The following is a 24465-nucleotide window of genomic DNA, read 5'->3' as shown; positions in this document are numbered from 1 at the left end:
CTGTGTTCCTGTGCCTCCGTCTCCTGGACCGTGTGCCCACTACCACTGCCCCCAGGTCCCTGTTGTTGTTGGGGTGGTGGGTTAGCCTGGGTGCCCTGTAGTGGTGGACACACCGCTGATTGACCTGTCCTGGGTAGGGAGGTATGGGTCCACTGGGTGGGTGCTGTGCTGGTGTTCCCAGAGGGTGGCAGTTCGGTGTTGGGCTGTGGCTGGGCAAGGGGAACCGACTGTCCTGATGCCCACGATGGTCCGGGCTGGTCATCAAGATCCAGTAGGGCAGAGCTGCTGTCGTCACTGTGGGCCTCTTCTGGGGGTGGAGTGGTGTTGTCTGGACCCTCTGGTGTGGTGACGGTCCTTCGGGTTCCTGCAGGGGTATGAGAACATGATTATTGCATGTGTGTGTTTCATGGTGTGCTATGGATGGGTGTGCGTGAACCCCAGTGCAGGCATTCCTGTGTGGGGGCTTGTGTGGTGATGGTTGGGGGGTGTTGTGGGTCTGTGCAGTGGGCATGCTTTAGTGATGGGTGTCCATGCTTAGTTGTGTCATGCAGGTCTTGGGGTTGGGATGGGTGGTTGGTGTTATGGGTAGACTAGTGAGGAGTTAGGGTGATAGGGGAGGGTGTGAGGGTTGGGGTGTGTGATAGCATGCAGGTAGGGTGGGGGATATGATAGTGAAGATTAGACTTACCAGTGTCTGTTCCTCCGACGACTCCTCCGAGGCCCTCAGGATGCAAGATTGACAAGACTTGCTCCTCCCATGTTGTTAGTTGTGGGGGAGGAGGAGGGGGTCCGCCGCCAGTCCGCTGTACCGCGATGTGGTGCCTGGATACCGTTGAACGCACCTTCCCCCGTAGGTCGTTCCACCTCTTCCTGATGTCCTCCCTATTTCTTGGGTGCTGTCCCACAGCGTTGACCCTGTCGACTATTCTTTGCCATAGCTCCATCTTCCTGGCTATGGATGTGTGCTGTACCTGTGCGCCAAATAGCTGTGGCTCTACCCTGATGATTTCCTCCACCATAACCCAGAGCTCCTCCTCGGAGAAGCGGGGGTGTCTTTGGCGTGACATGGGGTGGTGTGTGTGATGTGTGGGGTGGTGTATGTGTTGATGAGTGTGGTGGGTGTAGTGGTATGTGGTGTTTTGTGCGTGGATGTTGTGTGGGTGATGGTGTAGTGTGCCTCTGTGTGATGGTGTTTTCTATTCTGTGCTGTCTCTCTCTGGCCTTCGTCTCTAATTTTTGGTCGTAGGGCTTTGTGGGTGATGTGAGTGTGTGTTTTATATTGTATTGGATGTGTGGGAGTGGTGTTTGTATGTGTATCAGTTGTGTGTATTTTGAATTGTCCAATGTGGCGGTGTTTTGGCGATGTGTGTGTATTTTGAGCGCGGCGGTGTGTACCGCCAATGGAATACCGCGGTTGAAAGACCGCCACGTGGATTCGTGGGTCGTAATAGCATGGGTGTGTTTCTGTTGGCGTGGAGGATTTGTTTCTGCATATTTATCGCTGACCTTTGGTGTGGCGGACTTGTGTGGGTGTCTGAATTTCGGCGGATTCCGTGATGTGTCATAATAGCTGTGGCGGTCTCCCGCCGCCGCGGCGGTGTATTGGCAGCCTTCGGCACGGCGGTAAGCGCCTTTTACTGCCAATGTTGTAATGACCCCCTAAGTGTTGCCAATTAGGATTGAGCCAATCTTGTTAAACTTTAGAGATCAAAGCACATGCTCTGTGACCTGTTTAGCAGTGTCTTGTTTACAGAGTAAAAACAAGCATTGCAAAGCCAATAAGGCTGGTGTTGGCAGCCAGCCTTCAGCAATTCTGGTTTTGTTTTTATGGTTTTTGCAAAACTTAATTGGGAATGTGCCAGGCATTCACAAATCTATAATAAGAATGTTTGGGCTGCAAAAAAATACTCATTACCATAGTGCTTCCTGTCACTGAAGGGAACTGCTTTGTGCGTGGATGTGGTCCTTGTGATAGGGCACATGTCATAGCTCATAGCGGAGTCAGCCAGTGGCTGAAGTGGGTTCATCCATTGGTCCTTAATCCATGCTGGAGTGAGTGGAAGAAAAATGTGAATTACACCAACCACAGACTAATGGAAGATGTCTGGCTGAGCCCCTTGTAAGGAACTATGTTATACACATAATTTTAGTAAAATCAAAATGCCATGGCTAACACAGGCCTAAAACAGTCAATCAGTCTGGAATTGGATGCAATACTCTTGTCTTTAAGGAACAAAGAAAGAAAGAAATGAAAAAAGAAAGAAAGAAAGAAGGAAAGACGGAAAAGGTCATAAAAGAAAGAAAGTAACTTAGACAGAGCTGTTACAAATGAATATAATTTGATCTGGTACGCTGTGAAATAGCAGCAGTCACAAAAAGCAAAACATTCCAAACAAAATTTACAAAAGCATTGGCAGGAGATGGGATCTGACAAAGATGGAGTGCGCCTCAGAAGGGTCTTGCTGTCACATCAGACTCTAAACACAAAGGCAACATTAAAGTCATTATTATAAAGTGAAAACGAAACCATTGGTACTGTAGTCAATCAGCTTGCGTTGGATGTGCTCCTTGTGAGAGATCAAAATGCATCCTCTCAAAATACCCTTTACCAGTGGCTTAGGTATGCTGCCCCACCCCCCCATGCTATATGCTGTAGTGGGTGGAAGTAAAATGTAGATGACACAGCAACAGATCAATTGATGAAGAGAGGTGGCTGGAAGCCCCTTTACAAGCATATTCTATATAGTTGAGTAAAATCCAAAGGTCTTGGCTAAAAGTCACAGCTAAAAAGCCTGTGGCATCCGCCCAGAAAAAGAGAACTTCCTAAGCCTGCTATTTGCCAAAATGTATGGCTGGAGTGCTGACGTTTACTCTTTGGGAGTGAAGTATTTTAAAATAATTCTTATTTCACTTTGTAATTGTAAATTAAGTTTAGTTGTTCTTTAATATCTTGTCATAGTAACATGTCATTCATCCTGGAGGCCCTATTATCCCTTTTGAGAAGCACTGAGAAAACTGAAATCTGGATCACATTTTCAGTTACCAGACCTTTTGACTTTAAGCTTTGCAAATGCTTGTTTATGATGTGTCCTCACAAAAACGGATCTGTAAAAAAAAAACTTTGATTGAATAAATAAATTGGCTACCAGCCCGGTAGCCTAATCTGTTTGTTTATCCCTGCATCTCCATGAGTCATTAGGCCCATGTGATCATAAAACAAATCAGAAATCTAACCTGTATTTTAATAGAAGCTGCCCTCGAAGAAAGTACTGAGTCGTCATTGATTCCGGGAACAATCTAAATAATGTAGCGCTTGTAAATAATGTAGCGCTTATAAAAACTTTGCAGAGACAGTCATGTGGAACAAGCCATTATTTTTCATTTATAGCACTCTTAAATATTTATGAATGACAAAATATGCACACACAAATGTAAATGTTAAACAGACAAATTTCAGTGTTTCCAAAAAAAGAAATTAGATTAGCTGCATTGTGCATCAGGGGCCCTTGCATAAATTTAAAGTTTAGACTGTGCACTGTAAAATTTCGAAACTAGCGTTGGCAAAGCCTGTAAGGGGCATATTTATACTCTGTTTGCGCCGGAATTGCGTCGTTTTTTTCGACGCAAATCCGACGCAAAGCTAACTCCATATTTATACTTTGGCGTTAGACCCGTCTAGCGCCAAAGATCTTGGAGTTTGCGTCATTTTTTAGCGTGGACACCTACCTTGCGTTAATGATATGCAAGGTAGGCGTTCCCGTCTAAAAAATGACTCCAAGGCATGTGCGCCTTATTTAAACTCCCGTGCAAAAATGACGCACGGGAGTGGGCGGGTCAAAAAAAATGACGTCCAGCCGATTTTGCGTCATTTTTTAACGCCTGGTCAGGGCAGGCGTTAAGGGACCTGTGGGCTCGGAAGGAGCCCAGAGGTGCCCTCCCATGCCCCCAGGGACACCCCCTGCCACCCTTGCCCACCCCAGGAGGACGCCCAAGGATGGAGGGACCCATCCCAGGGAAGTTAAGGTAAGTTCAGGTAAGTCATTTTTTTTTTATTTCTTTGTGGCATAGGGGGGCCTGATTTGTGCCCCCCTATATGCCACTATGCCCAGTGACCATGCCCAGGGGACATAAGTCCCCTGGGCATGGCCATTGGGCAAGGGGGCATGACTCCTGTCTGTGCTAAGACAGGAGTCATTTCAATGGGGGTTGGGAGTCAAAAAAAATGGCGCAAATCGGGTTGAGGCCAATATTTTGCCTCAGACCTGACTTGCCCCATTTTTTGACGCCCAAGCTCCATTTTCCCCTACGCTGGCGCTGCCTGGTGTGGGTCATTTTTTTTTACGCACACCGGTCAGCTGCGCCGGCTAACGTCATTCCATAAATAAGGCGACCGCATGGCGCTTTGGAATGGCGTTAGCCGGCGTAAATATTTTTGACGCACAACTGCGTTGGCGCAGTTGTGCATCAAAAAGTATAAATATGGCCCTGAGTTTTTGGCTTGCCAATGCTTTTTTATTGACTGCATATTGACAAATGCATAAACGGTCGGCCATTTTACATTGTTTTTTTCCTTAAAGTAAACCCATTTCAATATGTGTGTGTGCTTTGTGGCTCAAGCGTGCATTTTGATGCATGCCTATTAATTGCAGCCATTTTTAAGTTAACAATATGACATGATGGATTGCCATGTTAGAATGGTAAATATAAAGTTAAAGCAGTTTAAGAAAGTGCACACAAGTGAAGCGAGTGGTCTGTTGGTACTCAGGGGTCTCCAATATATGAACCTTATTGTAAGGAATGTAAAAGGCGGCCCCATACCATAGCAAACTCAACACTCATAATAGTGGCTCTTTAATTTTAAGCTCTATGGCATACACCACCTGTACCAAACCTTTTACATTTAATAATGTTGGCCAGGGCCAGACTCGCCGTAGCGGGCATCAGGCGTTTTCCCGGTACGTTGGAATGGTAGGGTCCGATTTTTCAGCCGTGGGGGCCGGTTTTGTTACTGGCCTCTGGTTTTGTAGCAGTGCTGAAATATCGGCCCCCAATAACAAAAGAACAAAAGCAGCAGTGCTTCGACTCCCCACCCCCGACTCAGTAAGGTCTGGAAAAACTGCCAGGGCTGATTTGGGTTCCCAGGCTGGCCCTGATGTTGGCTATTTAACAATCGACTATATGGCACACACCTTTTTGGTGACCGTATGATCAGAACGTGTTTTCTTTTACTATCCCCATGTTTCCTGCAGGTGATGATGAGATCCTTAACTCTCACCCATCGCCTATGAGGAAGTAGTTAACCTGCTATAAGGTACCTATGAATTGTTGTACTTTCCTAACAGCATAACTGCACAGAAAGGGTTAAAGACAGAGTGGGTCAACCACCTCAAGGTCACACTGCTTTCACACTAATAGGGACCCAAAATCCATCACTGTCACAGCGCTACATAATGAGTAATGACCTCTCACATCATTAAAAAGTAAAAGCACTGCATGAGACTCGTCATAATAAGACACAATTAATGACAACAGGCCATCTGGGCCCAGCCCCCCAAAACCTTTAGAAAGTGATCTCCTTCCAAGATCGTAAAGTCATCATACTGAGACATAACGATAACCATCAATATGTACACAAGTTGAGATCAAAAACTCAACATGGCTTCCATTACTTATCTACCACTGATAACATTAAGGGATATCTCCACCCCAATGTTGATCTTAAAATATCCCCAAACTCTTCCCCCCAAACACAAGGCATACGCTATAGTTTTTAACTTTACCGGTTTTAACTTCACTGTTTTTACCAAAGTTTTGGAAACACCACTATATGGAGTTTCCTGCCAATGAGCTGTATCTCTTCCAGAGACTAAGTGCATGATTACCCAATTAAAGATAAAAGCACAAGTGCGGCCCCAAAAACAACCTGCACTAACTGGATGTATTTGCATGCAATGAATGTAGTCACACTGAGTTTAGATGGAGGCAGTCACAGACATAAAAACTTATGTTGCAGGCATAAATCACACTTGTAAAAAAAAGCTTATGTTATGTGAGAAATAGTGAAGATATAAGTGAATGCACTTATTTGCACATAGTACCAACCAATTACTACATAATGGATCTGATCTAAAAAGGTCCTGATGAAGGCCACAGACCTGCATGGGCATATATGGCTGAAACATGTTGAGTACTTACGTGTGATGCTAAGGACTGGTAATACGTCCGAACAACATCACCCTATTCATTTTTTAACCTTACCACATCCCTCTCTTCACATTAAAGCTCATTTTGTAGTTATAGGAGGTAATTTTATTATTAGTGCACAGATCCTACCAGTATCTTCTTCCAGGCACTTCCTCTCCTGATGGAGGTGTTACTCACTTGGAGAAGCAAGTACCCAGTGAAATACCTAATGATGATGCTGGCCACTAAATCACCCCAGTGAAGATGCTATATACCTCTGGTGGTAATTACTGGTTGATGGTTTCCCAGATAACACTAGTGGAACTCTGGCATCAAGACCGGTGCGGTTGACTCCTTTTGATTTATGATAATATGGTTAATGGGAGCCGAGTGAACCCACTTCAGCTTCGGCCTCCCCCTCTTGATTGTTGAAGTATTTAGCAGTTGCTAGACACTGGTAAAAGAAAAGAAAATAATAATATTAAAAACATTAGAACAAAATAGACAATGGGGTGAAGAGGGAAGTAGAGATAGAGTGGATGGGGCATAAAAAACAGGCAGGGAAGAGTGCACGACAAATACAGGCATCTCCATGGGGTGCATAATGCAAAATAAAATGTCTTGTCAACTTAGTAGTAGAAGGATGCTAGTCATCCATTCAGGCCAAAGTGAGACCTAAATGCTCCTGCGTGGGACAAACACACTCATGGTGAGGAAAGCCATTGAATCAAAACCAAACATCTGGTAAAACGTGCAACAAATCTCCCATATTATAGTAGATATGCTTCTGTTTGGGACTTTTACAAATTGTGTGGAGGATCAACTAGTAATTTCGCTTAAGGAGATGGGAATATTTGAATGGGGCCAGTTACTACGGGGGGGATACTTTGAACCTGGGATGACTCCCAGAAAATTACATTGGGGTCCATTTCTAGATTTAAGTACCTCCGACTGAGTAGTTGGTCACAGGCATTGGGGGTAAAGGATGAGAATATCAATGAACTAGAAGGGCATTTGGCAGAATCGCGCCCATTGAGGGAAGAGGTGTCATTATGGTACTGTCTGATGTTGGACATTATGGATAGAGGCATTATAGGGAGGACACTTGCCAAGGCTGCAGACCACAGATTTAAAGCAAGTATCAATGTGCACACTTTACAGCACGGCTAAACCCACCTCTCTGAGAATGAACCATCTTTTTTCCCTTCAGAGTATATTGGACCCCAAAAAGATTTTGAAATTGGGGAAAACAGATTTGTTATCCTGCTCAAAGTGTTTATTAGGAAAAGCGGATGACATCTGTATGCTTAAGAATCCAACAATACTGGAGAAATGTGGGGAAGACTTTGAGTGACATACTTCTAGTAAATGTCAAGGTAAGCCTTGAGTTGATTATTTTTGGGAGTATTCATGGGTCTACGAAACTGTGTAAGGATAGCCGCAAGTTGGTTTTTCTACCTAATACTGAAATCGCCAGAAAATGGCTGTCTGAGGGATCTCCCACCAAAGCGGAATAGTCACATTCTGTTATGCATGCTTTAAAAATGAACAAAATACTGCTTGTGTAGGAAGAGCCAGGATATGGGCACCTTTGACAACATGAAAGGGGGGATAATATTAGGGGGAGAGAATAAATGATTAGACAGAACCAAAGAACAATGACAGCTCTACCCGCTGCCCTATGTTTACACCTAACTTGGTTCTTTGATATGCACGAAGTAGATCCATAAGAGTTGCAACAATCTTCCCCAGCTAGACAGCCTCATGACTCTCAGAAAAAAGATAAAAGGGCGAAATAATGAGAACTAAGGTGGGCAGCCAGAAGTGAGTGTGGTGAATGAAAACTGTTAGAAATGGGGTCTTTGGTCGACAGTCAGGTTCCCCCTGTTTAAGCAAGGACCCTCACTCTAGTCAGGGTAAAAGAGAATCACCCTCAGCTAACCCCTGCTTACCCCCTTGGTAGCTTGGCAGAGCAGTAGGCTTAGCTTCAGAGTGCTAGGTGTAAAGTATTTGTACCAACACACACAGTAACCTAGTGAAAACAGTACAAAATGACACAACACAGGTTTAGAAACATAGAGAATATTTATCTAAACAAAACAAGACCAAAACGACAAAGATCTGACCTACACAAGTCAAGTTATGAATTTTTAAAGATTAAACTAAGAAATAGCACTTAGAAACACAAAATGCTTCGATAAGGTGTTAACACGGCATCTTAACAGAGTCGTTTCCAACAATCCGACACCAGCGGCGCCGGACGCGGAGTCGCGTAGACCCGCAGGTACAGTACCTTTGGTGAAGAGTGAAAACAAGTCGATGCGCGAAGTCGGGGATCACAGCATCTGTGTGAAACGTTGAATCCGCGCACTTTGAGTCGTGTCGGTCACGAGGTGGTGCAGCGACTTCCACGGAGTAGTGGACTTCGGCGGGACTGCAGCGATGTCGGACCTACGAAGGTCGTCGCGTTCCAGCCAAGATCACGGAGTCTGGTGCAGGCAGCGTCACCGGATTCAGCAGCGGCATCTGTCCAAAGTCGTCCAAAGTCGATTTCCTTGAATTTCCACCAGCTTTCCTTCCAAGGGCCCAGGGACTGGATAGGGCACCACTTGTCGGAGCAGGAGTCTCTCCAGAGACTCCAGGTGCTGGTAGAGAGAAGTCTTTGCTGTCCCTGAGACTTCAAACAACAGGAGGCAAGCTCTTAATCAAGTCCTTGGAGATTTCTTCACAAGGTGGAAGGCACACACAGTCCAGTCTTTGCCCTCTTCCTCTGGCAGAAGCAGCAATTGCAGGATAGCTCCACAAAGCACAGTCACAGGCAGGGCAGCTCTTCTTCCCCAGCTCTTCAGCTCTTCTCCAGGCAGAGGTTCCTCTTGTTTCCAGAAGTGTTCTAAGGTCTGTGGGTTTGGGTGTCCTTCTTATACCCAATTTCACCTTTGAAGTAGGCCTACTTCAAAGTAAACTCTCTTTTGAATGTGAAATCCTGCCTTGCCCAGGCCAGGCTCCAGACACTCACCAGGGGGTCAGAGACTGCATTGTGTGAGGACAGGCACAGCCCTTTCAGGTGTAAGTGACCACTCCTCCCCTCCCTCCTAGCACAGATGGCTCATCAGGAAATGCAGAGTACACCCCAGCTCACTTTGTGTCACTGTCTAGTGCGAGGTGCAACCAGCCCAGCTGTCAAACTGACCCAGACAGGTAATCCACAAACAGGCAGAGTCACAGAAATGGTATAAGCAAGAAAATGCTCACTTTCTAAAAGTGGCATTTTCAAACACACAATCTTAAAATCAACCTTACTAAAAGATGTATTTTTAAACTGTGAGCTCAGAGACCCCAAACTCCACTTGTCCCTCCGCTCCCAAAGGGAATCTACACTTTAATTAGATTTAAAGGTAGCCCCCATGTTAACCTATGAGAGGGACAGGCCATGCAACAGTGAAAAATGAATTTAGCAATAATTCACTGTCAGGACATATAAAACACATTACTATGGGGGTCATTCCGACCCCGGCGGCGGGGTTGGCGGGAGCACCGCCAACAGGCTGGCGGTGCCCCACAGGGCATTCTGACCGCGGCGGTTTGGCCGCGGTCAGAACAGGAAAACCTTCCGATGCCATGGGGGATTCCGACCCCCTCACCGCCATCCTGTTCCTGGCGGTTCCGACCGCCAGGAACAGGATGGCGGTGAGGGGTGTCGTGGGGCCCCTGGGGGCCCCTGCAGTGCCCATGCCAATGGCATGGGCACTGCAGGGGCCCCCAAAAGAGGGCCCCACATAGAATTTCAGTGTCTGCATTGCAGACACTGAAATTCGCGACGGGTGCAACTGCACCCGTCGCACCCTTCCCACTACGCCGGCTCCATTCGGAGCCGGCGTCCTCGTGGGAAGGGGTTTCCCGCTGGGCTGGCGGGCGGCCTTCTGGCGGTCGCCCGCCAGCCCAGCGGGAAACACAGAATGGCCGGCGCGGTCTTTTGACCGCAGTGCGGTCATTCGGCGGTTCCCGCCGGGGTCTGAATGACCCCCTATATGTCCTACCTTAACCATACACTGCACCCTGCCCTTGGGGCTACCTAGGGCCTACCTTAGGGGTGTCTGACATGTAAGAAAAGGGAAGGTTTAAGCCTGGCAAGTGGGTACACTTGCCAAGTAGAATTTACAGTTAAAACTACACACACAGCCACTGCAGTGGCAGGTCTGAGACATGATTACAGAGCTGCTTATGTGGGTGGCACAACCAGTGCTGCAGGCCCACTAGTAGCATTTGATTTACAGGCCCTGGCACCTCTAGTATACTTTACTAGGGACTTACTAGTAAATCAAGTATGCCAATCATGGATACGCCAATTACATACATATTTTGTAAAGGAGCACTTGCACTCTAGCACTGGTTAGCAGTGGTAAAGTGCCCAGAGTAACAAAAACAGCAAAATCAGAGCCCAGCACACATCAACAACCTGGGGAACAGAGGCAAAACGTTTAGGGAGACCACACCAAGGATGAAAAGTCTAACACGTGTTCCCCCCAGCTGAAAGTGGGGAGCAACTACCCAACCTCATGGGAGTTCTCATCATTAAGGTGGAAGAACCTAGACAGACCATCAGCATTGGCGTGTTCTGTACCAGGACGGTGTTCCACCGTAAAGTCCATCCCCTGTAAGGAAATGGACCACCTCAACAGTTTTGGATTCTCACTCCTCATCTGCATTAACCATCTGAGGGGCCTGTGGTCAGTCTGAACTCTGAAGTGAGTCCCAAACAAGTAGGGTCTTTGCTTCTTCAGTGCCCAGACCACAGCAAACGCTTCATGTTCTATGGCACTCCACCTACATTCCCTGGGTAGTAACCTCCTGCTAATGAAGGCTACGGTTTGATGTAGGCCCTCTTCATTAAGCTGTGAGAGTACTGCTCCAATACCATGCTCTGAGGCGTCTGTTTGCACAACAAACTCCTTGGAGTAGTCAGGTGCCTTCAGCACAGGTGCTGTGCACATGGCAGTCTTCAGGGCATCAAAAGCGTTCTGACAAGCCTCTGTCCAGATCACTTTCCTGGGTTGCTTCTTCAAAGTCAACTCAGTTAAGGGGGTAATAATGGTACCATATCCCTTAACAAACCTCCTGTAGTATCCTGTGAGACCTAGAAAGGCTCTTACTTCAGTCTGGGTCTTGGGAGGCTCCCAAGCCAGAATTGTATCAATCTTAGGCTGTAGGGGTGCAACCTGGCCACTCGCCACCTGGTGTCCTTCGTACACCACAGAACCCTGTCCTATTTGGCACTTGCTCGCCTTAATAGTGAGGCCTGCCTTCTGCAGGGCCTCTAACACTCTCCAGAGGTGTTGCAGGTGTTCCTCCCATGTGGAACTAAACACAGCAATGTCGCCCAGGTAGGCGGCACTGAACTCATCCAGTCCTGCCAGCACCTGGTTGACCAACCTCTGAAAGATGGCAGGGGCATTCTTCATCCCAAATGGCATCACTTTAAATTGAAAGTGTCCATCTGGTGTAGAGAATGCTGACCTCTCCTTGGCCCCCTCAGTTAAGGCAATCTGCCAGTTGATATTAAATCAAATGTACTGAGGTACTTGGCAGCTCCCAACCGATCAATGAGCTCATCAGCTCAGGGGATTGGGTGTGCGTCAGTCTTGCTGACCGCATTGAGTCCACGGTAGTCCACACAGAACCTGAGTTCTGGAGTGGCACCAGGTGCAGCAGCTTTTGGGACCAATACCACTGGCCCAAGGACTGCTGGAGTGCTCAATAACCCCTAGGGTAAGCATTTTGGACACCTCATCCTTAATGCTTGCACTGACCCTGTCAGTCACCCTGTAAACCTTCTGTTTAACAGGTGTACTATTCCCAGTGTCCACATCTTGTGTGCACAAGTGTGTGACTCATGGTATCAGGGAAAACAGTGAGGAAAACTCTCCCAACACGTGGCAACAGTCACCTTGCTGCTCCTCAGTCAGTAGGGGGGATCGCTCCCTCCACTGACTCATCTTTTTCTCCCTCAGACAGGAGGTCAGGAAGAGGCGCGCTGTCCTCCTTTTCCCCATCTTCTGTTGCAAGGAGCATTGACAGCTCAGTCCGCTCAAAGTGTGGCTTGAGGCGGTTGACATGCAGGACCCTTAAAGGGTTCTTTGGAGACCGCAAGTCCACCAGGTAGATGACTTGGAGCGCCCTAGGCTCCACTGGCACCATCACCCACACTTTCTGACCAGGTTGAAACTCGACCAGAGTGGCATTCTGGTCGTACCACCGTTTCATATCTTCCTGGCTTGCTTCTAGGTTCTCCTGAGCGAGACTCCAGAAGTGGGCAGTCTGGTTTCTTAAAGCCAGCATGAAGCTAAATACATCCCGGGGTGGTTTACTAGGAGCTTTCTCCAAAGCTTCCTTCTCCAGACTCAAAGGTCCCCTCACAGGGTGGCCATAGATGAGCTCAAAGGGGCTAAAGCCAAGTCCCTTTTGAGGCACCTCCCTGTAAGCAAACAGAAGGCATGGCAAGAGGACGTCCCACTTCCGCCTCAAGGCCTCTAGCAGGCCCATGATCATGCCTTTCAAGGTGCGGTTGAATCTCTCAAGCAGACCATTATCTTGGGGGTGGTAAGAGGTGGTGAACTTGTAGGTTACCCCACACACCTTCCACAGATACTTCATATACGTAGATAGGAAGTTGGTACCCCTATCAGATACCACTTCCTTGGGGAACCCCATGCGGGTAAAAACTCCCATCAAGGCACAGCCCACCATAAGGGCAGTGACGGTCCTTAGAGGAATGGCTACTGGGTGGCATGGTCCACCAAGACCAGGATGAACCTGCTGCCCATGGCTGTTGTGGGATCCAGAGGCCCCACAATGTCAATACCAACCCTTCCAAAGTGGGTACTAACTACAGGAAAAGGTTGGGGGGCGCCTCACATTTCCTCCCACTCTTGCCACTTGCTTGACAAGTTTGGCAAGACTTACAGTAGGTATCAGAGTGCTTTCACATTTGGGGCCAATGAAAGTGGGTGACAAGCCTGTCAAAGGTCTTGCCCTGCCCCAAGTGTCCAGCTAAAGGCACATCATGAGCCAGACCCAGTAGGAAGGCCCTAAAGCACTGGGGTACCACCAGCACACGGGCTGACCCAGTCTCAGGAACCTTAGGCTCGCTATACAGGAGGCCATCCTCCCAGTAGATTAGGTGTGATACTGGCTCCTGCCGCAGCCGGTCTAGAGTAGGGCATACCTTCTGTGCCTCACAGAATGCCTCTCTGGTGGCCCCCCTTCCTGCTGCCACTGCCACACCTCAGGGACCTCCCCCAGTTCAGCCACCTGCTCCCCTGTAGGCTCTAGGGCGTCACCCTCAGGTTCTGCCTCCTCCCGGACCGTGGGAACTTCGGGGGCTGGTTTCCCACGCCCCGTGCCCTTCCTCTTCTTGGCGGTCCCCTGGGCCACTGTTTCAGGCTCCAGGGGCTCTTGACCACCCTGACGGGCTGCCATTGACCGGGTGGACACGCATACCCACCCAGGCAGACCCAACATCTCCAAGTGAGACCTGTGTTCCACATCCTTCCAAGGGGAATCCTCCAGGTCATTGCCTAGCAAACAATCAACAGGCATGGTTGGACTCACAGCTACTTTCAAGGAACCTGAGACCTCCCCCCATTCAAAGGGAACCTGCACCACTCTGCACAGGCGCTCTGAGTTGTCCACTGCAACTACTTGGTGAAGTACCCGGGGATCTATCTGCTCTTCAGACACCAGCTGACTCCTCACTGTAGTCACACTGGCTCCTGTGTCTCCCAGAGCCTCCACCCTCTGTCCATTGATGGTCACCCACTGTCTGTACTTCTTAGTGTTTTCAGGCACTAGGGTTCTCTGGACCATCTCACTGTCCCCTATTGAGACAAGGGTCATCTCAGCTGATTCCACCCACCTGAAACCAACTCCTCCCCAAGCGCTACACTGGCCAAACCCTGGGACGGTGCACCAGTGGGTGCCTGTGTACTTTTGGGGCATTTGGGGTCCCCCCTCACATGACCAACCTGGTCACATGCATAGCACTTACGTGGGCGACCAGCTGCCACTGGCTTCCCTGTGGAGAACCATGGGTTCTTCTCACTGGGGTGTTGGGAATACTTACCCTGGGAAACAGTTTGGGGCCCTTTAGAGAACTCCCCCTGTTTACCCTTACCCCCCCTTTCTTCTGAGGGGGACCTTGCCCACCTTTGGCATGGTCTCCCTCATACCTCTTTTGGACCCTGGTGCTCTCCCAGCTGTCCGCTTCCTGCGCAAGCTTCCTGGGATCAGCCAGCTTAGTGTCAATCAGGTGCTGGCGCAGCTCTGGAAAACATACACTGTACAAGTGCTCTCAAGCAATCAGATTGTAAAGCCCCTGATACGTAGTTACCTTACTGCCCTTCACCCAACCATCCAGTGACCTGCAAAAATAATCTACACATTCCAACCATGTTTGGGATTCCTTTTTATTGTAGGATCTAAACTTATCCTTATACTGCTCAGGGGTGAGACCATACCTTGTGAGTAGGGCATCCTTCATGATAGTGTAGGTGAGATTCTGAGCATCCCCTAAGGCTGTCAGTGTATCCCTCCTTTCTACCTCAAAGTGCTTCCACAGACTAGCTGCCCAATGAGCTTCAGGGACCAGATTCATGTGGAGAGCAGACTCCTACCCCCTTGAACCACAAGTATATGTCATCCTCCCTCTTGTAATCCTTCACAAGATCCTTTGGTATGTGTACTCTTCTTTCAGGCTGCACTGTAGTAATGCTGCCACCATCTCTACTAGACTGGCTCCATCTGAGAAAGACAAGAAAGCCATACAATTATGAGCGAGGGGATAACCATAAACCCATTCTGAGTATATATTAGGTATTGGAAAAATAGGTCTTGTCCTGTCTGTAGCCAAGATCTACAACTAATCAAGTTTGATGCTTTAATTCATGACTGCATGGTAGTTTTATAATGTATATTAAAGAAATTAGTGATCAACTTGAACTTGCCAAAAATGAATCAAAAGCTTGATGTTGCTAAATTTTTAATGTGGCAAAAGGGTTTCTGATATTCAGTTATCAGCACAAATTTCAAATCAGATTCAAACAATCTGTCTCTGGGTATTTTTCAGCTCCTAGGAAAGTGGTTTACAGTCACATTACTACAAGTAGACTAGTACTACCAATGCTGTATTTCTAAAGTTTGGAAATCCCATGTTATTCCAGTTCTCTACTGAGGGACTGGGAATTACTGCAGAGATCAGCGTTTCCACAACATATTCTCACAGTAACTACTCACTTTCAGGGAGTTTACCACACCTTGATTTTGCCAAGGTTTTATCTTGTGAAATATGCATGATAAATATGTGGGGAGTTGTGCTTTTACCTACGGCCATTTGCAGCTGAATCAAGTATTCCTAGAATTTTTTGTCTATCCCTAAAAAGTTGAAAATCTGTTCAAACCGCAGAGAGAGATTATACATAGGGAGAGACCAGGGGCCTGATGTGCAAACCTATTTTGCAGTTGCAAACACTGCAGTTATCAATATAGGTGTGTTTATAATTGACTTGTCATACTCTGTACCACTCCCATTTTAGGCGTCAATAAAATTGGACCCACTGTCAAATTGTGAATCAATATGTTATGTTCAATATGTGATGTATCAAATTTTTGTGGCAGTAATCCAGTGGCAAAACATTATAAATATACCCACTGCCCACCTTCACCTTTGTGAATTGACACCACTACCAATACTTAAATAAGCCTTTTTTTAAAAGTAAGCCCAGCTTTGTTTAAATGTGGTCACAGACATGGTGGGTTGCTGACCCCAACAGGCCACCATCTCCTGTGATGGCACCCAAAAGTAAGCTGCAATTTGCAACCTATCCATTTACTATTCATGCAAAAGGTTGAATGGTGACTCACTCTGAAGGGGAATTTTGTGAACAGACAGAACATACTGTACAATTTGTGAACAGTATTTTGCATCTAGTGTTCTATACATTTAGCCCCAATGTGGCGTATTAATAACTATCACTTTAGTTATATTTAACAGTGCCTCTTCTTTCTTTTTATAGTACATTAGTATTGCCTACGTTTTTCTTTACCTGGACGTTAGACTAACGAATGCACAAGGAACCCAGGCCAAGCAATGCAGCCCAGCAATTAAAGTTGCTGGTCTGCGTTGTGTGAAAGGGAGAGAGCAGAACAATGTCATAGTGACTAAGATATGGCACTGGGTCCTGTTTCCCTGCGGTCCGGTCTCCCCGCACTAGTGCAATTTAGACTGTAATGCTGCAACCCAGACACTCTTGCATCATAGTGCAAGGGTTTGTGCATTCTGTAAGGAATACCTTTTGTATTGGGAGGGGACTCTTCCATCTCAAAAACTATACATTAATATTTCTGCTGCTTTTACATGTGTAATAAAATGCAGCAGACATGCAAAGTAGGAAAACAAAGAGAAATTAAAACATTTCTCTCTGTACGCCTGCGTCAAGGAGGTGTACGATTTTGGGGCACATCCCTATCTACAAATGTTTGTAGATAGTGATTTGCATGAAAACCCATGGATGGTTGCATGGGAACGCCCATGTATCATCACTTGCCCCCCACCCCCCTTCATGCAATGTAATGCAAAACTGTGTATAGCACAACCAAGTGTGAATTCAGAAACTAACCAACTCGATAATAAATCATAAATCCTAGCATAGCTCTTTGTGTTGTGTTAGGCACAAAGCGTTAGTAAATATGGGCCCAAATGTTTTGTTTTATTGAGAGCTGATAGCAAAAATTTTGCGCCACCTCCCAGTACAGTTCACCTTTGATGCTGGTTTGTGTAACTATGGATAAAGGGTTTTGTTTGAGTGAATAATAGGATGTGGGATCAGGGTGGAACTTCAAGACATGGAGCTCCTATTGTCTGACGTCTTAGCCATTCTATCCAAGTTGCCGCAGTGTGTAAATTGTGCCATGGTTGCAAGTGATGGGGACCTGCGCTCATTTTTGGGGACAGTTCTTGTTTTTCATTATTATACTTTCACACGGAGCAAGAGAGAGAAATGTAGAAAAGGGAGAAAAGGGAGAAGGAAGGGGAAGACAACGTTAGGAAAACAATGATAAAGGTAGAAATGGAGCTATAAAAAAGAACTTGTCATGAATGAGATAAGGAGACCAGTGGCTGGATCACATAAAGTGAGTTTGGGGAGGAGTAAGGTAAGCCTTGGGGTGTGCCATTGTTTTGGGCTAATTTGTCTCATGTAAAGTGGCTAAGCTGCTGCAGACTTTTAACTGCTTCAGTTGTCAGCTGCTGTTAATGAGTGACAATTTTCTGGCATTCAATCTGCATTACTAAACGTAGTTAGTGTAGAAGATGGCACTCACTTTACAGAGACTTTGTGTAATTCAGCAATAAAAGAAAAGTCCAGATTAACATCTTTGCACAGGTGTAAGTGTAATTTGCATGCATAATTCACTCTCCATCCTACAGTTTTAAAAATGTTAAGCGTTCTAGCCTTTGTTTCTTGCAGAGAAATATGTTTGATTTTGATTTAAAAATTAGGTTACTGCAACAAAAAACAACAAGAAATATTTAAATAATTCTGTCATAAATAACTGAGATCCTCAATGCCACACATGAAGCTCAGGTTTAATTATAATCAGTCCTTGGAGCCTGGTACAAGAAAGGAACCCAGCATTGGGCAAAGCTAGAAGTAAACTCCTGAAATAAGGTTTGGTCTTTTGCACTTGCACTTTTTAATACAAATTAAGCACCAAGGGCCAGATGTAGCAAAGGATTTGCGCCTCGCAAACGGCGAAAATCGCCGTTTGCGAGGCGCAAATGCCTCTTTGCTATGCAGAAATGCATTTTGCGAGTCGGAACCGACTCGCAAAATGCATTTCCGACTCGCAAATAGGAAGGGGTGTTCCCTTCCTATTTGCGAGTCTGAGTGGTATGCCCATGGGACCCCTTCCACTTTGTGAATGGACCCAAAAATATTTTTTCAGGGCAGGGAGTGGTCCCAGGGACCACTCCTTGCCCTGAAAAAACACCGAAACTAAAGGCTTTCGTTTTTTTTTTTAAGTGCAGCTCGTTTTCCTTTAAGGAAAACGGGCTACACTTAAAAAAAAAAAAAACTGCTTTATTGAAAGCAGTCACGAACATGGAGGTCTGCTGACGACAGCAGGCCTCCATGTTTGCGAGTGCCTATACTCGCTATGGGGCCGCAATTTGCGACCCACCTCATGAATATTGATGAGGTGGGTCATTGCGACCCCATAGCGAGTCGCAGTCGGTGTCTGAGACACCGTACTGCATACCAATTTGCGAGTTGCAAATTGCGAGTCGCATGGACTCGCACTTTGCAACTCGCAAATATTTTATGTGCTACATCTGGCCCTAAGTCCTTGCCTTTTCCTCTTTCTAAATCCTTGTTGCAATCCATGTTTATTGCCTTGTGCTAACTATGTAGCAGAAATACTTCCAAGGAGATGACATCTATGGCCTGATTCTGAGTTCGAAGGATATATGTGCTGAGACACCAGGTGGCCAGAATTAACAATTCCTACACGTATCTTCACACATATCCTCATATTCAGAGGTAAGCTAAAAAAAATGCGAAAAAGTGTTTAGACCCGGTGTTTTGTCGTCAAAATTTCGCATGGAATTCTCAGTCTTGTAAATCTAATTCACACATTCACCACCTGCCCTGAGCATGTGGTGACTGTGTGTAAGGTGGCTGGTGCGAAACATGGGTTTGAGGTGAGGTATTTGGCCAGGGTGAGGAAGAGATTGTTGGATGGCAGGAATACCTTGTGCATGGGTCAGACTGTTGATTCTGTTTACGGAAATTGCAGCATTTTCTTGTAGAGTGTGTGATTTAGGGCCAGATGTATCAAACAGTTTTGCATTTGCAAATGGTGCGGATAGCAAAATTACACCTTTGCGAATGCAAAATAGCATTTCAGATTTTATGAAAGGCATTCGCAGTGCAATTTTCAGGAATCACTAAAATAGTGATTCCCTAAAATTGCGACTCTATTTAGAGAATTGCAAATTGCTATCCCCTAAATAGGGAATCGCAAATAGGGAATACCTATTTGCGATTACCTATGCACATGTATCATGCATTTCCTGAATGTGACCTGGGCATTTAGGAAATGCAATTACCACAAATAAAAATTTGGTGGTAACCATGTGCATTTTTTTTAAAAGCATTAAACATGCATTTTTAAAAGTGCCATGTAGTGCACACATGCCCCTAGGGCATGTGTGTGCTTTACATGTGCAACATTTTTTGGGGGGGTGTGCATCAAAGGGGGCCTTAGGCCTCCAGCACCCTTGGATTTGCATTACCTAAATTGCTAATTCCTAACAGGAACTCCCAAATTAGGAAATGCAAAACCATTCCCATCTTATGAATGGAGTCCTATTCCCTAATAGCGATTCTCTAATTGCGATTGCGAATTTTAAGAAATCGCTATTAGGGATTCTCTATTTTCTTACATCCCATTTTGCCTTTCTCAAATAGCGATTTCTTAAAATTCTTAAAATTCGCTATTTAAGAAATGCAAACAGTCTTTGATACATCTGGACCTTAATTTCTTATCTACCAGAAGGTATAAATAGGCAACATGTTCACCATAATTTATGATTAGAAGTCAGTACATTAACTGCAGAGGTTTATCTTACCACACTTAGGCCTTCATAAAATTTTTCCAAAAAGTTGTCCAAGCCAAATGTGCATGCATTTCTCCCCACATTGGTCCTGATTCACAAAGGTCAACTTAAACATTTACCTTTTTTTTTATATTGACAGACTATGAGTGAATAGTAAGTTTATGACTATGAAGATTCAACAGTCAGGGTGGAGAAGTCCACATATAAAATGATAGACCTGTATTATTGTCCAAGCGATAGATGCCCTGGATGGAACAAAGGTCCCAGGACTGGATAGGCACACAGACGTGCTCAGGCATATAAACACTTGCCTTGCCCCACATCTATTGGAGTTATATGCTGAGGCCCTTGAAGCTGAGGGTCTACAACTCACATTTAGGGAAGCTGTGATCACGCTGCTGTTAAAGCCCGGCAAGGCACACCAATTTTGTACCTCCTATCATCTGCTTTCCTTAACTAATCTTGATAATAAAATTCTAGCTAACATTCTTGCAACAAGGCTGGCTCTCTTGATAGAGCAGATCATGTCACCTTTGCAGATACGTTTTGTGCCCCATAGATCCATTTCCATAAAGCTCTGAATGATTTGCAGTGAGAACTGGATCTCAGCAGATGTCACAGTGGCAGTTGCCCTTTTAGATGCTGAAAAGTAATTTGGTTGTTTGGAATGGTCCTTTCTGAGGGTGACATTGGACAAGCTGGGATTGCCCCATGGATATGTTAATACCCACCCAGTGGCTTGATGGGCCCATTCCCGGTGTCCAGAGGACCCGTCAGGGATGTCTCCTTTTATTATTGCCATGGAGCCCCTGGGTTACCACCTACAGGTGAAGCACCACCACCACAGTTTATAATTTAATCCAGGCACCATGTTGACCTTTATGTATGTGGATAACATTCTGCTCTTTGTACAACACTGTGCAGCTAATCGCGGCTCCCCTTATAAGAAAGTATTTGATTCATGGCACTATCTGGCCTCACCACCAATTGAGCCAAATCAGAACTTTTAACACTCACCGAAGCCACCACGCTGGGCTCATTGAAATATCCACTGTCCTGGTGTGAGGACATCACCAAATATCTGTGAATTATACTACATAGGCTTAATGACATGGTGATCTGGTAGAACTATGGGTCAGCCATAGTCAAACTGACCACGCAGATCGAACAGGGGACCAAGTTGCTCACGTCCATGGCGGGGTATATCGCCATCATTAAAATGGTGGTACTCCCTCGCTTTCTCTATTTATTTATGAACATACCAGTTCCATTAACTAACAGCTTTTTTGCCAACCTGAGAAGCCTTCTGACCTGCCTTGTTTGGGTGGGATGCAGACCCTGGATAAAATGGTGCCCCCTATCAGCTGGAGAGATGTTTGGGGTGGCAGACTTCCCGTTGTAATACCTTGCAGTGCAGTGTCAATTTGCATTTCATTGGTATCATGCAGATGCCCGCCTGTCATATACAAGGCCTGAGAGGGACCAAGCCGTGGGCATACTACTCCCCTCCATAATTCCAAAGGGGTTACCCAAGGACCCCTCTGATATTCAGATGTATCTACTACTAGCTGGGCATGGAGGAAGCTCTGCTGCCTTCTTGGTGGGGGTATACACTCCTCACCTGCTTTTCCTTTAACATATAATCCCTATCTTCCCCTTACTCAAGAAAAACTGGTACAGCACATTCTTTTAACCCATAATTTACACATGATTGGGGATCTCTTCCCAGATAGCCATGTTACACATAATGACACTATTCACTTTGGGAATGCAACATATATATGGATCATTTTATACCCCAGCACATACACAACATACTGCATGCCCGGCTCCCTTCCTATCCACTGCCCCAGATGACTTCATGACTTTTCCCCACTGATGTTAGTCATTACTGCAGCAGACGGGGGTGCCTGGTATCCAGAATTTAGCAGGCATTAGTTGCCATGAAAGCAGAACAGGGCTGTAGGATCAGGGCAACATGGGAACGGGACCTGGGACATCCGATACTAGGCAAGACCTGCCACTATTGCTGCACACAAATTAAACTTATGTCCCTAAATCACAGACATAATCTTTTACACTACAAATTTGTAGACTATGCATATACTTATGCAGGATCTGGCCAGGATTGATGCCGCATGAACGTCCCAATGTCTCAAATGCAAGGCAGATGATGCTGAGTTTATGCACCTGACCTGAACCTGCCCCTGAGTACAGGCGAACTAGGTGGCAATGCTCTCCCAGATATCAACCAAGATTGACACTGCGCTTATGCCAAATCCCTTACAGGTCCTCCTGGGATATGTTAAGGATGCCCAGAGAGTGTATGCAGATTCACTGCAATTGCACTGCTGCTTGCTAAGTGAGGGTTAGTATTACATTGGGGCAGTGCACATTGCCCTACTGACTTGGAGTAGATATGAAGTATTGTATACTTTGAGACGATTAGCAAGGTTTATGCCACATTACAAACACCACCCACCTGGCTCAAGGAAATCTGGCAGCCATTGCATGATTATTTACTGATACTGGAATCCAACACACCTGCTTCAATTGGTAGCATTCCACCCACTCAGAGCAACTCATATCCCTCAGTGCATTACACCATGCTCTGCTGTCTTACCACCCATGTGCTATTGATACTGCCAACATGGGGTTCAAACTAATACCTAGACTGAAGCCCAACTCAACCCTTGATGGCTATCACCACTTTGTGTATAACTGTATGCAGCACAACATGTTATGTATGCCTGGATACTGCTATGTTGTCAGCATCTGATTTATGTATGCTCACAATAGAGGTTTCTTTATTTCTTGATATTATGCATATTATAAAGGAAAAATAAAGTGTTAAAAAATAATGATGATAGGTAGGGAAACATTTCCACCTGTAATTTTTTCCCTAATGGCTGATTTGCAAAAGTAATACACTGTTATGTACATCAGACCCTTTCAGTCCCAATGATATATGATGTTAGTTGATGGTTCTTGGATGTAGCCATCTCTTTAGGATCACCCCCAAACTTTTATGGAATGTATTTTTGTTGGCCTTAGGACTCTCTGCACTCTGCTAACATATGCTAATGTGGATCTGCTCACTTCTTAAAATAGGGTAAAATTTGCTTACAAGTGATTGCCATTTTTTATGTATGTATATCTCTAGTAAAGTGGCATACTATATACCCACTACCTGTAAATGAACTGCTATTAGTGGACCTGCAGCACTTATTGTGCCACTCACCTCAGTAAGCCCTTAAAATATCTCAGGTCTGCCATTGCAGCCTGAATGCAGTTTTAAACTGTCAATTCAATGGGGCAATAGTACTCTCTTGCCAAGCCTTAAACTCCCCTTTTATTGCATTTGTCACCTCCAGACTAGGCAGGCCATAGGGCAGTGTACATAGCACTTAAAAGGTTGAATATGTACTTTTAGGTTATACATGTCCTGGTAATAAAAACCTCCTAAACTCGTTTTTTACTACTGTGAGGCCTACCTCTCCAACAGGATAACATTGGGTTGTCTTATTATATTTAATAAGTGCTGACATTTGATTGGGAGGAGGTAACATTTAATGTTTGTTGTCTGAGAAATTGTAATTTAAAAGCCTCTTTAATGGTCAAATTTTAAGTTATAATTTTGAAAGTGCCTATTTGAGAATGTTTGCATTATCCTGCCTGAACTATTTGGTGCCTGCAGCTTGCTCCTGGGTGACATGACTGGGTGGAGTTGGCAGTTGGATTTTGTTTATTCTTCCTAGACAGCCACACAATAGAGGGATTAGGTGTGCCTGGATGGGTCATCAGCTGACATGATGATGGGGCAGATCTAGGCACAACCCCACTTATACTTGAAAAGGCTGTGTCTTTCCTTCACATAAAGGACTTGTTCCCCCTCCATTGTTCATGCAGCCGGCTTGGAAACCGGGATAGGGGAAGCAGGCAGCTTCAAGTACTTTAAAGGGAATTCTCCTCTCCTACTGTTTGAACCCAGGACTACCTGAGTGAGTCCAGGGGCTATTTGCCTGGCCTCCTGATTAGGGCCTCAGGGACAGAAAAGGCTCAAACCATCTTGAACCTGCATCTGGACCCAACCTGAGTGAGTTCTAACAGACAAGTGGCTCCCTCCATTTCTGGACCATTGGTTGTGATGTTAAAAGTGCCCAGATAGCCAAAATCCAAAACTTAGGACTTAAAAGATTTTTGGCTAAAAATTGCTATGAGAACCAGAAGGAGATCCAAGGTCCATCGTCAGTCACCCTGACCTTGTGCCAGTTCCCATTACATACGTCTCCACAGCAGCAAATCCTGTTCAGTGGTCTTTCACCAAAGGGGTATCCAGCGCTGTGGAACTCTTGTCGGCTACAGCTTCTAGCCTCATCCCGCTGGAGATTTTTGACTTTCAAAAAAGAGACTAAGGGCCTGATTTAGAACTCGGTGGGGGGGCAATACTCTGTCACAAATGTGACTATTTCCTGTCCGCCATATTATGATCCCATTATGTCCTATGGGGATTGTAGTATGGTGGACAGGATATCTGTCATGTTTGTAACAGACTATTCCACCAGGCAAGTTCTAAATCAAGCCCAAAGACTGAACCTAGAAATTTTCTCTGC

This window comes from Pleurodeles waltl, chromosome 1_1 (assembly GCF_031143425.1).
Source record: "Pleurodeles waltl isolate 20211129_DDA chromosome 1_1, aPleWal1.hap1.20221129, whole genome shotgun sequence".
Taxonomy (NCBI): domain Eukaryota; kingdom Metazoa; phylum Chordata; class Amphibia; order Caudata; family Salamandridae; genus Pleurodeles; species Pleurodeles waltl.
Note: the sequence above shows the minus strand (reverse complement) of the source record.